Source organism: Branchiostoma lanceolatum, chromosome 8 (assembly GCF_035083965.1).
Source record: "Branchiostoma lanceolatum isolate klBraLanc5 chromosome 8, klBraLanc5.hap2, whole genome shotgun sequence".
Taxonomy (NCBI): Eukaryota; Metazoa; Chordata; class Leptocardii; order Amphioxiformes; family Branchiostomatidae; genus Branchiostoma; species Branchiostoma lanceolatum.
Window position 1 is genome coordinate 16,358,791 of NC_089729.1, and position 14,561 is coordinate 16,373,351.

Consider the following 14,561-nt stretch of genomic DNA (forward strand, 5'->3'; position numbering starts at 1 on the left):
GATGTTTTACTATCAATCTGAAAAGCATTATAGAAAATCGTTGTTTCTTGTGTATCATTTCAGTGTCACCTTATCTACATCATTTGATGTGTAGAATAATTGTGTAGATCATAAGAATGTACTAAATCTAACATGTGGTTTTCTACACTCTCTTTTGATGGACCCGACATTAGTAGATGGGGCTAATGGGCCCTTCGCCAACCCCAGGAGAGCTTCCTTTGTCCGTCCTACGGTCGTCTGTAGTCATACCTCAGCCCTCAGGAATGCGGTGGACCCAAAACTTTGCGTACGGATTTTTTTGAGACAGGCTGGTCTTCAGGAGTGGGAGACAATGGACGATACCATTTAGGGGGAACGGCAGCCTCTATACCTTCCTTCTGTCGGGACGCAGAGATGACGTGTAGTAGAATTGGTCGATGAATGAAGTTTGTCAGAGCAACCTCCTTGGTCAGAGAAAATATCCTACCAGAGAAGTTCAGTTACCCCTGTAGACTTTCTATTTACCCCCCAGACAGGACTCTTGTTGAGAATAGGTCACACCGTAAGCCAGGTTTACACCCAGTATGTGATGGGTAGACACCTCAGGGCCTAGCTATCATTGAAACTCCTCTTGTCTGCTAAATACTCTTGTAAAGATTAGTAAATCATTCTCCATACAAATATGCCATATTTGAGTCAATTTTGTACGATTTATTCGTCCCCTATAAGGTCTATCACTACTATATTGGAAGCCGCTAACTTCCACAGAGAGTCAATTTAGGAAATAGACCTTCGCGAGGGAAAAACACTAACATCATTAGACCAATAAGTGCACTCGTGTGACAGAAATTGGATTTGACGTATGGTCAATGGTCCGTGGTTATCTCATACCTACTCCTACACGCAGCTACACGTGTTTACATAGTGATTCTTCTTATCTCGGAGAAATGACAGACATGCACCATACATATCGCGCTAGCGTTCAAATTCGTGAGCTGATAAATTGATAGCTTATTTTTCCGCGAAGTTCTGTCAGTCGAGTCTCGACTCGCCGGATGTGAAAAAATTTACACTTGAATTCTGAAAGGAAGGGACCATAAGGGAAGATGACGATATAGTGTCAAGGTAGAGAAAAATAGTTTCGATACAAAATTGGGTCATTGTTTTGGTGACACTGTCCAAGGTCGGAATGTAGGTTGTTATCTTTGTCTGACATTGAAAAGGTGAACGAAAAATAAACACAGTCCGCGCACAACACGACTGAGAGAAAAAAGGTTGGTAAACCTTCATATCTTGACCACAGAGGAAGAAAGGGATCTCCTGAATACGTTACACTATGTATGAGTTTGTAGATGTTAACGCTACTTGTTTCTGTGTATGTATGTATGTATGCGCGCGCGTGTGTGTGTGTGTGTGTGTGTGTGTGTGTGTGTGTGTGTGTGTGTGTGTGTGTGTGTGTGTGTGTGTGTGTGTAACGTGTGTTATACGCCTCATCTCTCTAATCTCCAAGCAGATCTAACGGTTGCAAAGACCGTATCCAACTGGCAAAAGGAGATTGGAGTTTTTTGAAACTCATTTTGCCAGTTGGATACGGTCTTTGAAACCGTTAGATCTGCTTGGAGAATATCATCTCTCTTCATACATCGTTGCGATCTGATGAAGGTGCAACTAGACAACCACAGCATTCTAGTATTCCCCCGCTTACACATCTTGTTTCGATCTAAAGCTAAAAGTACGAGCCTCAGACTGCATTTTCTGGCTCCATCCGGCATTCTGCGGATTTTCACCAATTCGCGGCTTCCGTCGGTATCCTTACATCAGATCACGGTCACTGAAAGTCAAGGTCAGGGGCTTTTATAGAGCTACCCTGTACCAACCCTAAGGTCATTTCTTGTCTGGAATCGGAATCGCGCAACCGGTGAAGCGCCACATGGTCTAAAACACGAGCTCTGTAGTGCAAGTTGGCAAGTTCAGATAACCTTGGGGAGTGATATCATGATCGGCATTTCTAGCCAACGCACACAGAGGCGGACTTGTACCTCAGTCTTGCTCACGGTCTGTAAATGCTAGAGTGGCGGTGTACAACGTAAAAACGTTCCCTCCGTAGGATCTAGGACCAAGTCCCCTTTGTAACATGGTCATGGATGTTTATAGGATATTCAAACCCCCTTGATGTTAGGAATAAGAAGTCTTGAGTTTTCCGAGACAGAGAGCACCACGTTCGCTACCCGTAGACATTGAACAACCAGGAATGACTGTTCACAAACCATGTATTGAATCGTTCAGTGTTTGGAACAACCATACTAGCTAAAAGACGCATAAAACGAACCAAACCGGTAAAAAAACATGATCTGTTTGGATGTCGTAGTAAGCAGAGGTTTCGGTTGGGGGGCAAGTAGTGGCTAAGATTTATTTCGAGTGAGGTACGTAAACACATGTACACACGAAAGAACTTGATCGCGGTCACTACTAGCCCCCCGACCAAAACCTCTGCTTAGAGAATAGCCTTGAGCCTACTGAGCACGGAAGTTTCACAACTTTGCGAGGCCCCAAATCTGCTGAGTCAGGCGGATCAACTTGCTCTTGCCTCGTGCCTCAGACAAACAAAACAGCAGGACAGGTGGAGACCGTCAAACCGCTGCGTGGCAAGGCTGGAAGTGGACGGCAGGTTATTTAGAACCGTCCGTACTCCTGTTACCCATTTGTCGGTCGGCTGAACGAGGTCTCAATTATCTCTAGGCGTGTCTTAAGGCCTAAAGATGACGTCTCAGATATTATCTCCGAAGGACATGGCCTGCTTGTTGATTCGGTCACGACGGCGGTATCCTCTTGTGATCTTCTGTAGACGCTACAAAATTTGTAGATTTGTAGAGGTCAGCTAAAAATAGTATCAACACGCGCCAGACAATGGCCTCTCTTTCAGTGGTCTGCCTGACTCACACAACTAGACCTACATCTAGCTGTGATTCATAATGCAGTGCTAGAGATTCGTCGTTTTTCTACACCGTGACACACGTACAAACACGCACATAGAGAGAATAAAAGATATATATATATAGAGAGAGAGAGAGCGAGAGAGAGAGAGAGAAAGAGAGTCACAGACACACAAGGTCACAAACAAACAAACATACATGCAATAACGTGAGGCGCGTACACAGACAATACCTACCAAAATGACCTTTACATAATGCTATATACAAATCATTCTCAATGCCTACATTTCGTAGTTCTTTAACTGATGATAAATAAACAACTTTATAAAGAGACACGACCCCAAGGTGTGTGACGAGAAAAATGCAGCAAAATTATCATTCGCACCAATTTAATAACTCATGGATTGCACAACAATACCATTTATAAAGAGACTCGCTTCACAACTAACAACTGTCAAAACATCTGAGCCGAAATACTGTAAATGCAGAAATGTTCGCGGTGGTTTTATGTTCGCGACCATTTAACCACTGCGAACATTTTTGTCCAATACTAAAGCAGTATGTGACCATAGCGCTGCCGCAAACTCAAAACCACCGCGAGTACCCCATTTTCGCCTTAGCGCGAAATAAAAACCACGCGAACTTAAACGCACTTACAGTATCGTCAGGTGAAGAGGCTTTAAGGCCCGAGGCGTATTGTATGTTAATTAGACCAAGTGGATTTTGCGGATCGCGTTACCGAACACTCAACGGGCTTCGTTGACATTTTCGCTCCACTGACCAAACATCTTAGCGGCAACTCAGGTGGAAAGGTATTCTCTTCTGAAATCATTTTGGGCTGATTTCGCGTGAGAATGGCCAATCTTCGTTTGAGTCCACTTAAACCATGCAGATGAGTGAGTCTTGCGTGGAAAATGCAAGTAAAGGCCAGTACATTATATACCACTGCGACGTAAAAACGCAGAGAAAAGAACTCGGGTCATCAGATATCCGGAAAGAAGACTTTATTGTTGGTATTAAAACGCATGAATTACCGCAAAAAAAATAGTTTTTTATTGAATTAATTCTAATTTTAATTCATATTTGTAACAACCTTGACACGACATTTAGAATATATAAGGTACAAGGTCGTAGCGAAAGCACGTCGACTGATGATGATGACGATGATGATGATGATGATGAAGGTACAAGTAAATTCACGTATAATGCACCATCTCCGGTACACATCTAGCCTCTACCAGGCTCCACAGGTCGACGGAAAAACAGTATGAATTGAAAATAGACGGATAACATGCCAAAGGAGTTAGTCCGCTAAAGGAGTTACAGTTTTCGACCTATCCGTCTATTTGGTCAATATCTACTATTTTTCCATCGACATGTGGAGCCTGGTAGAGGCTAACCTCACCCCCCTAAGCTTCTTTTTTAGGTGTGTGTGTAGGGGGGGGGGCTGAAATCCCCCCTGATTAAGTACATCATTAACCGCAGTGCTGTCGGCATCAATTTTACCATCCAGCCTTGATGACCTTGAAGGTCACGGGTGAGGCGCCTGCTCACTGCGGGTGACGATAGAAACAACCCGGGACGGATTTCAGACTTGTAGAGGATTAGCAGAGGACCCGCACCCCGGGGCTAGAGATTAGGCAAAAACAATGGAAACATCGTTTGTTGATATTACCTTTGCCAAGAAGGTTATGTTGTCGGTAGCGTTTGTGGTTTTGTGGTTGCATAACATAACTTATGTTTCGGTCTCATTTCCAAAGCGGGGCCCGGCCAGGTAGCTTATGGGAACGAAAAATATGATATAAAAGACAACAAAAGACACTAAACGTAAAAAAAAAAATCTTCTAACCATGTATTGTGTATTGTCTTGATTTGCATTTTCTATTTTGGGCCCCGGGTTGGAAGTGGGACCGCAGCATTAGAGAAATCTTTGATATGACGGTTTACCGAAGAAATTATCAGATCCCCCGGCGACTTTCCTTGGCATTGCAACGAAACATCCAGTTTTGTAATTAATATTTCGTTCACGCAACAATAGAAAGACATACACATAAAGCCAACGAAGGTACTTCTTAACCTCCTTGGTACAACGTATCCAGCGTTCCAATAGACATGGAAAACAAGCTGAAGCCATACATCTGCTTGGAGATTATGATGAAAAAGGTACCACCTATAAAACCCATACAGACGTCTGCTTGGAGACTATGATGGAAAAAAAACGTGCCCAACCCTAACATCTGCTTGGCGATCGTACCATCGTTGACCGCAGTGTGCACCTGTGCAGGTGTTTTCTTTCCTGATGGACGTGTTTACAGTTAGACAGCACTGTTGTTCCGGACAAGATCTCTCATGTCTCTAGCAAATACAGGTCGAGAATAGACACGGCAACGCTTGAGTTGGGCAAGTGCTTTTCTATCTGGGGCAGGTTTTCTTCAAAGTTTGGACAAGTTGAGTGACACACAGCAAATATTTCCCTTCCCCCTCACTTTATCTTGAAACCCGCACAAGGCATTATCCTAGTTGAAAGTATCACATTTCTCGGTGAGGTTTTAGACATAGTAAGGAGGTCTCCAAACAACCTCCTTGGACATACTAGGCATTACATTGGTTACAACGAAAACAGTTCAAAATGCGGTGTATATCATAACCTATAATTTCTTGTTCTTGTTCTTAACATGCGTACGGCTGTCCAGTGACTAGAACTAGCGATGGCGACTAGATACGACTTAGCACTAGAATAAGTTTGCCCATTATCACATAATTGTCCACACAAGTATGTGTGTAGCAGAAATAATTGGAAAGCATTCTTTTCCCTGCCATTTGTAGTTTCTGGGTGATTGCCGTGATCGCATGTTTGAGATTTTCTCCATTTCTGACGTTTTGTGTTCACCTCGTTCCCTGATCACCGCCCTCGGCCACTGTGGCCCTCGGCCGTCCATTTTGGCGCCATCTGGTTCTGACAGAAAACAGCCGCACACGACAACGATTTGAAAGGTGGTGTTTACCGTTTCAAACGTTTGACTGCAGTTTCATTCGCGTCGGCGATGTAATTACGACGATAAAATCTAATTTCGCCCGTTTATGTGGAAACGAAAACAAACTGTGGCGGAGCCTCCCGCTGACCGCACGCGCGGTAGAAATCCGCGGACAAAAGGACGAACAGGTGTTTCTCCCCCAGTCTCGCTTTCCCACGCGCTCGGAGCGCCCTCCCTCGTCTGTGGCCGCCCTTCCCACGACAGACCAGTCCCCGTGTTCCATTGTGACCCCTCCTCTGCGCGTGCTGGGCGCAAAGCCGGCACACTGGCGAGAACGCCCGCTCAAAGACTTGCCCCGCAACTTCTCTCTCAGACGACTTTTCTCCCTTTGTTCCCGCCAAATGGCCTCAAGCACTGTCGGTAATCAGTCGGAGAGAACCTTTGTTTGTAAGTAAAGCCTCTCGTGCGCGCCTTTTATCTGGTCGTCAGGTCTACAAAAGATAATCACGGCGCTCCCAGGCACTTCTTTGGCGCACTCCACCCTTTTTATGTACATGTCCTCCTAATATCGCGCTACGGTAGGGAAGGAAGGAAGGATTTAGTCTGTCTCGTCAGGCTTAAGATTTCAGACCTAGATTCGTCAGAGACAGAACGTTCGTCGGTCCAAGTTGCAGATGTTGCATACCTTTAGACATGCTTTAAGACATTCGTCTGTCGGTTGTCACAAAACGTAGCAGACGCTACCAATAACAAAGCACGGGAAGAGGCAAGGTGCCCCATAGGGGCAGATAACTGATACCTTAGGATGATAGGATCTCTAGAGTAGTCAGAACATTCTTTATCTTTGTCCTCGCGGTTCATGTATCGTCTTTTTGGGTGAAAGCCAGAGGCTGAAGGCCACCTTCTGTCGAACAGTGTGTTTTTCGCCTTGAATAGAACACCGACGAATGCGCCACGACAACCCGTACTTACGCCACAGAAGCGTGGCAATTTTATCGTCCAACTTGGCAATTACGTTTCATCATGAGAGTGAAAGGAGCGAAAGTCTCGTGGACGTCGTGACAAAGACCGTGGGCTAGCGGGGATCAATCCCCAACAGAGAGTGGATCCGGCAGGCTTCTAGGCTTATTACAGAGGGAAGACCGTTTGACAGGTATCATGGCGTCTCAACGAATCCTCGGGATAACTTTTCCTTCACAGCTAGCGCTAGCGCACAGACAGATAAATACACCACAAGAACCCCACAGACGCTAATCAGCGCCTTTTAATTTAAGTAGAAAAATTTAAACTCGGCGCCGACAATCATGTTTGGTGTGGTTTTGCCTGGGGCCTCTCGTAGGGAGCGGGCAAAATCTTTCCAGTGAAGCAGCCTGATAACAACAGAATATCTGTTCATTGAATTTTCAGTGTGCCACTTCATACTTAACTCAAACCAATCCGTGCCACACAGAACAACACGTTTTTTCAAAACGGTCCTTTGACCACATTTTGCAAACAGTTGTTCATTTGCCGGCCGACCCGAGGGTATAAATTGGGATCCATCCGTCTTCTACTGCAAACAGCAGTCAAGAAAATTAAGCAGCTCGACCCTGACATGACACCTATTAGTCCGGGGTGAAGTCTTCCCCAAATGCACATCGCCGTTCCATTCGTCTTACGGGACAGGTGCCATGGAACGGCGGTCTCAAACAACAAGAAAATGATGCCAAGACATCTCCTATTTATAATGTGTTACTGTCGGGCTGTTTATGGTGCAGTGTCAAAAGATAAAAGTACATATCAATAAATATACACAAATAATGTTCACGACTATTTTTTTGTTACGGTTTGTAGTTTGTTGTCTTTTGTATGAAACTTTTCGTTCCTACAATGACGCGAACTGCTGGGGGGGGGGGGGCGTTTTGGAAAAGCGACCCTAGTACAACTCAATACACCGTTTTACACGATCCTGTCATCTCTCTTGTCTTTTTGAAAACAAAAATGACGCCTTATAAGATTCAGCAAGATGATCTTAAGTGCACGTGTATGGGAGACTGTCAGAAACTCGGGTAACTTAGAATAAGGTTACAGTCTACCCATCCAATCTCTGCTCAGAGACATACATGTACATGCATTGCCTAATCTCCAAGCAGATGTAAGGATCCGGCTCAGTATCAGTATTTTACGCCTTCAAAAACAGCCGTACAGAACTGAAACAGCCGGATCCATGCATCTGCTTGGAGATTATGTTTTTCCTTTTCTTCGACGACAATACGTCTGGGGTCGCGAGTCATTTTTGCGCCCGGCCCACTCACTTCTTTTCCAGATGAAAAATGTGTGTATGTGTGTTTGCGTATCCGGAGCAATAACTTAAGAACCTCTGAATGGATTGCGATAAGGTCAATGGCGATTTGGGGCCTCCTGTGGCTGACCCTAGTGCTGCAACAGAGCGTCCGGTTTTTGTATCGTTTGTCTTGGATATACTTTGGTCTTATTTTTTCGTGTTTTGTTTTGGTCGATTATTGTATCAGAAATGGCATTAGATATCTCAGACCCGGCCACGCCGGAAAAAAATATATTCAGTTTTATGTAGCAGTTGACCAACGACATCTGGGCTGACAATTGTATATGTACATGTAGCATAATCTTCAAGCAGTCTTAAAAATATACTCTCCAAGCAGAGCTAGGGTTTCGGCTGGTTTTTAACGTGTTTTTAGGCGTTTTTGTCATGCCTTCTACTTTGTCATCGCTTTTGTTGTGTCGCAAACCCACCCAAGGGTTTGCGACACAACAAAAGCGATGACAAAGTAGAAGGCATGACAAAAACGCCTAAAAACACGTTAAAAACCAGCCGAAACCCTAGCTCTGCTTGGAGAGTACTTATCAATACTGCTTCTGTTGGTCTTTCATACTTTTACAGTGTGTCTACTGTACCACTTGAAAGACGTACAAACTGATCAAAGATACGTACAAAACAACCCTAAGCCGTACACGTTCTCTCTAGACAAATCAAGTCGTGAACCGTGCGCTAGGAGGGCACCGACAGATGAAGCAGCCACCAAAGGACTCTATTATTCGTTCACTCGGTCACGCTTCTTTTGCGGGCATGGAGACTCTAATGAAGCTTGCGGTCCTGCTCTGAGGAGAATAGTCGGTGACGCGTCGCAGAGATGGATGGGAATCTAAAAGCCGTTTCTATTGGGAGGCTATCCGAGGGGCGCATCGGCCGGCATTGTCTGGCGGGTATTCATGAGTCTCGCGGTGTCTGCTCAGACTGAAAGGTCGCGAACTCGCGAGATTTGGGGAGTCCTGGCCGCGTGCGCACCTCAGACGATCTTGGCACGATCGGCAACTTTTCCCGCCAAAAAATTAGTTTCTAAATGACTCCTCTTTCATGCCTTTGGTTAGACTGGGTGGTCTTTGAATGTCAGATTCCTTTTTCAAATGGCACGATCATCAATTTTCCCGCCAAAAACTTAGTCTCTAACCACCTCCTTGTTCTAGTAATGTCCTTGTTCTAACCTCCTTGTTCTAACCAAGGACATCATATATAAATAAATGAATAAATAAATAAATAAATAAATAGATAAATAAATGAATGAATGAATGAATGAATGAATGAATGAATGAATGAATGAATGAATGAATGAATGAATGAATGAATGAATACCTACACACATACCCACTGGGTTCAGTACAGGTCACAACAGAAAACGTCACAGTTTGCGATACATATATATATACAATGACAAGCTAGCACTCAGTCTTGTGATTACGTGAATTTGGCCTCTTCTCGCTTCTTAGTAATGGTGTAAATATAAGTACAAGTGTGTTTAATAATCAAGGGTTTATCTAAAGAATGTCCTTGTTCTAACCAAATTAGAAATAAGACCTCCTTGTTCTAACTGACTCCTCTTTGGTTCGACTGGATGGTCTTTGACTGCCAGTGCCAGACTCCTCTTTCAAATTATCCATCCCATTTGACCAATTTTTCAGCCGCTGACTATAATATCTGACTGTGACTAGTAGTAACAGTTACTCTCCAAGGTTGGTGGGGAAGATCGTGACCTTTTTATCATATGCTCCGTTTTCTGTCCGCACTCCCCACCAAGAACAGTTGGTAGCAGCAAGGAGGTTAAAATATTTTAACCTCCTTGGTAGTAGCAAGGATGTTGGTATTAAATAGCAAGGAGGTTTTATATAGAACCTCCTTAATATCGTCCAAAGCACAGTGACGAAGCAAGGAGATCCATTAGACCAGGAGAGCTCACTATTTTTATCCTAGGGTGGATACAAAATGGTAATTCGATGATAAGGCATCCACGTCAAAAGTATGCCGACCTCCGTCCGACTGATTAAAATGTATGGCGACTTACAAACAAATGGCGCCCTATTGTCTTACAATGTTTTATTCAAGACAGTCAGCCGCCTGTGAAAAAAAAGCGGTGTAATGGCGAGTTTACAGTCTGTAACGAGGCTGAAAATGAAGTAACGAGGCAAAATAATGGCTCGTAAAGAAAGTATCTAGCGCGGATCATTGGAACTATTACAAGCACAAGACCTCATAGGAAGAACAACGGGTCTGTTCTTGACTATCTCCCAAATGGTGTAGATCTAAAATAAGAAGGATCTTAGCAATTATCGTCTCCACGGAGACCGAGAGGGACCAAGGAAAATCACTCATTGTACAAAACACGCTCTGATCGGGTAGTATACTTTACTGCCTTTTAAACGTTTAAATTTCATTTCTGTATCCAGTGATGGATAATGTTCCGGCCAAACAGACGAACCAAGGACGTTATAATGTCCTTGGACGAACAAAAGAAAGATCCAAAATTTCGACCTATTCTTTTAAAGCTCTGAAATTTGTCCTGCTGTTGGAAAATGATAGGAGTATGACTTGCGTGTCACTCAGATTTCTCTTGTCCGTTGTTCAGGTCGTTTGATAACGATGTCTTCCAAAAGTAACGCGCCAGAGTTAAACAATGAATGGACATTGACAAAACTGTGTTTTAGAAATATACATTCACGACGATGGCTCAGTCTATTGTCCCTGGTGTACATTAATCATCTTTTTCCCGAATTTCAACCTTTTTACAAATTAATCAAATAATCAAATAATCAAAACGCATTATCTAAGTAGAATAACTCGGAGATAAATCAGTTCCAATCAACCCAGCTAGCCATTTCGGGTGACGAACACGAAAGAACGAAGACCTATTCCTAAAGCTATTATGTATTAGTTCAAGGATGGGCGGGCAAGTTTGTGGGGATATATCAGAGCCCCGCCCCCAAGGAGCTTGTTAGCATCCCGAGGGCGTAGCCCGAGGATGCTAACAAGCTCCGCGGGAGGCGGGGCTCTGATATATCCCCACAAACGAGCCCGTCCATCCTTGAACTGATTTAGAGCACGTCCATCTGTCCGAAGCAAAGCTAAGCAACATATTGGGAAATAGTTTGACATATACTCTGAAACAAGCACAATATGCGTAGGAATGTTTGGGTTTGTGATTCTTCCTAGGGAAAGTTGTCTGGAGCCTTTCAGTTGATTGCACCCTGTCTAGGTCTTCATTCATTCTTTCAAATCATGCGTCTGCCTGTACTGATATACAAGACAATTGGACCGGCTGGATTCATTATGATACCGTTTTACACTTGCACATGAGATTTTGCAAGTCTGGTCGATTAATAAGAATAGAATATGCGTAGCTGATTTGTGGCTTTCAGTTGACCGACTGTAGCTCTAGAGTGAAGTCATGTCTGGATTATGTGGGAATCGATGTGAACGAGTTTGCAACCCAGCCTGATCCCTTTCCTGATCCCTGATTTGTGTAAGAGGACACGGTTTATTGTCCGTTTTTCTGTTTTTTTAATGCTTTTTGTACGATTTGTGTAAGAGGACATATATTGTCCATTTTTGTGGGTTTTTGTTGTTGTTTTTTTGTACGATTTGTGTAAGAGGACACTGTTCATTGTCCGTTTTTCCGTTTTTTAAATGCTTTTTGTACGATTTGTGTTAGAGGACACTGTTTATTGTCCGTTTTTCCGTTTTTTTAATGCTTTTTGTACGATTTGTGTAATAGGACACTGTTTATTGTCCGTTTTTCTGCTTTTTAATGCTTTTTGTACAATTTGGGTAAGAGGACACTGTTTATGATCCGTTTTTCCGTTTTTTTAATGCTTTTTGTACGATTTGCTGCAATAGTTTATTGTCCGTTTTTCCGTTCCTGTAGCCGTTGCTGTAGTTTCATTGTACCAAACAATATTCTGAATACATGAATGTACCTATATTTGATCTTGTTTGGCTTTATTGTATGTCTGGATTCTTCTTGTTGTTGTACTTCACACCCTGCCGAAAATTAGCATAATTGTACAGAACCAGACTTTCTGCCCTCTCAAGGGACAGCCGTGCTGTAAAACATGTTGGTTATAGCACGGCTGTCCCTTGAGAGGTCAGAAAGCCTGGCTCCCCATTGGCTGAGACCAGATCCCAGGTTGGTTCGCGCACCTCTGCCTCAAGGGACAGAGGTGCTCGAACTAACTTTGGCCCTGTATGTGGATTTCGAACAGCAAAATACTCGCTCCTGATTGGCTAAGGACAGATGGCCGTGCTCTAACATTCTTTTTTCCTTTATTTGATTTGATAAACAGAGCGGTACGTCTGAAGTATCCCCGTTGCAGGAACAGGGCGGGGCGGAAGGATCCCTGTACAGAGAAATGTGGAAGGGAGGCGGAGCACAGTCGTGTTATTGCGCCCATCCATCAACACTGATGACAAGCTGTCGTCATGTACAGGACACCTAGGGAGAATCTGACCGGAGTTCGTCTCCTTTTATTGGTTTCGGTCTCCCTTTTCTACCGAACAAGAGCGGTGCCGTAAGAGGGAGGGAGACATCTAAAGAATTCTTTGAAGCTAATGCCTGTTCCCTACCCATACACAAGCGATGCCCGTCAAAAATGAAACTGTCTCCTAGCCTCCTCAACGAACTCTGCTAAACATCTTTATTCCCGCTATTTTGTTTTCGCCGTCATTGGTTTCTTCGTTGGTTTGTTGGTGACGAAAAGTCATGAGTACACTACACTACATGTTTCGCGATCTCCGTACTTGTAGATATGCTTATTCTCCAATTCGCTATTTCGATCGTGGGGGAATAACTGTGGCCGGGATTTTTTCACTCTCCTCTCTTCCTCTCTTGAAGGATGAGGAAAGTTAAGAATACCGGACACTCCTACCCCACTCGACCAAAAACTCTGCTTGGAGAATAAATATGCCAGTTTTAGTCAGCTGGTGTGGATTTCTATACAAAGTAAGGAGGTTATTTTACCTCCCTTGGTATAACCAAGGACATTATATACGAAAAAGTTACTTACATTCGAGAATGAAGTGCGTTGTACATGTTATTGTGCCGAGATGTAAAGTGACTCGAGACAATGTGATATTTACTATTTGTTCGTAGTTCTTCTTTGAGGTGTAGCTAGCCTGGAAACCATACCGTCGGGAGCTCCCCGGTTTCTCTGCGGGGCTGGGAGTGATGCCCGCCCGTATATCTGTATATGTGTTACTCCGCATATTTCGTTTTGCCAAGGAGGTTGGTTTTGCTGCAAAGGTCCAATACCACGCCGTCTGCGAGGAATAACTGAATGAAAGGAAATTTAGGAAATGGCGGGAATGCGATCTGTTAGATAGAACGATTTTTTTCTTCCGATCTCATATATTTGTGTATTAAATCTCTGAAACGGTGCATATTTCGGGTCCAAACAAGGCACTTTTACAAACATATACCAAGGTCCTTGCATATACATTTCCATGTGCTAATTACTGAGTTTCGTCACACTACTCTGTAACTCCCGGTGTTCACACAGTGTATAATCACCTAGCATTATCACCTAGTTGTAAATCATGACCGTTTACAGCCCTCCAATGGGCGTGTGGACGTGTCTTTCACTTCCGCACCTACCTGCGAACTCGTTTGTTGCACACGTGGGACTCTGTATGGGGTACGTGGACATACATGACAATGACTTCAGAATAGATTTAATTGTTTTTCTCATTCGTCTGCTTATGCTATTGTGTGAAGCCAATACGTTAGAACATCTTTGATGCTACCGGTTCTGTTGTCTTGTATGGAACTGACAAAAAGTTAGTTGTGCCTGATTGAAACCCTCTTTGGCTTTGATGCTATGCTATTATTATCAGTAAAGAAAGGTTTCTTTATCATTACCAGGTTTCATTGTGCTAGATATATATTTTGACGTCGAGACAAGCATTCAGATGATAAATACAAATAAAAACCTGCAAATGCGACATTAACACAATACGCGGCGATCTGAACCATATACAGAAAATTTGCATTTTACTTGTAAGGACAACGATTCCTTAAAGTAAATCCTTTCCACCTTTTCTTCATTGAATTGAAATGAGAACATTTTAATTTGTCTTATCCTCCCGCAAGGTAAACACCTGATAAACAAGGTCAAGGTAGCTTTCTTGAATTTCTTCGTTGTAAATTCTGATCAAAAGGACAACACAACAGGTCAGTTAGAAGTTGTTGTAACTTTCTTCGTTATTGTTATTGAATCATTTTTAAAGATATCTTATGGAGTCCAACAATCAAGTAAACAAGCAAAATAACGCACAAAGAAGCGATGAAGTTTTAATTCGTTGGCAGTTGAAAATGTACGTTGTCGCAGACGC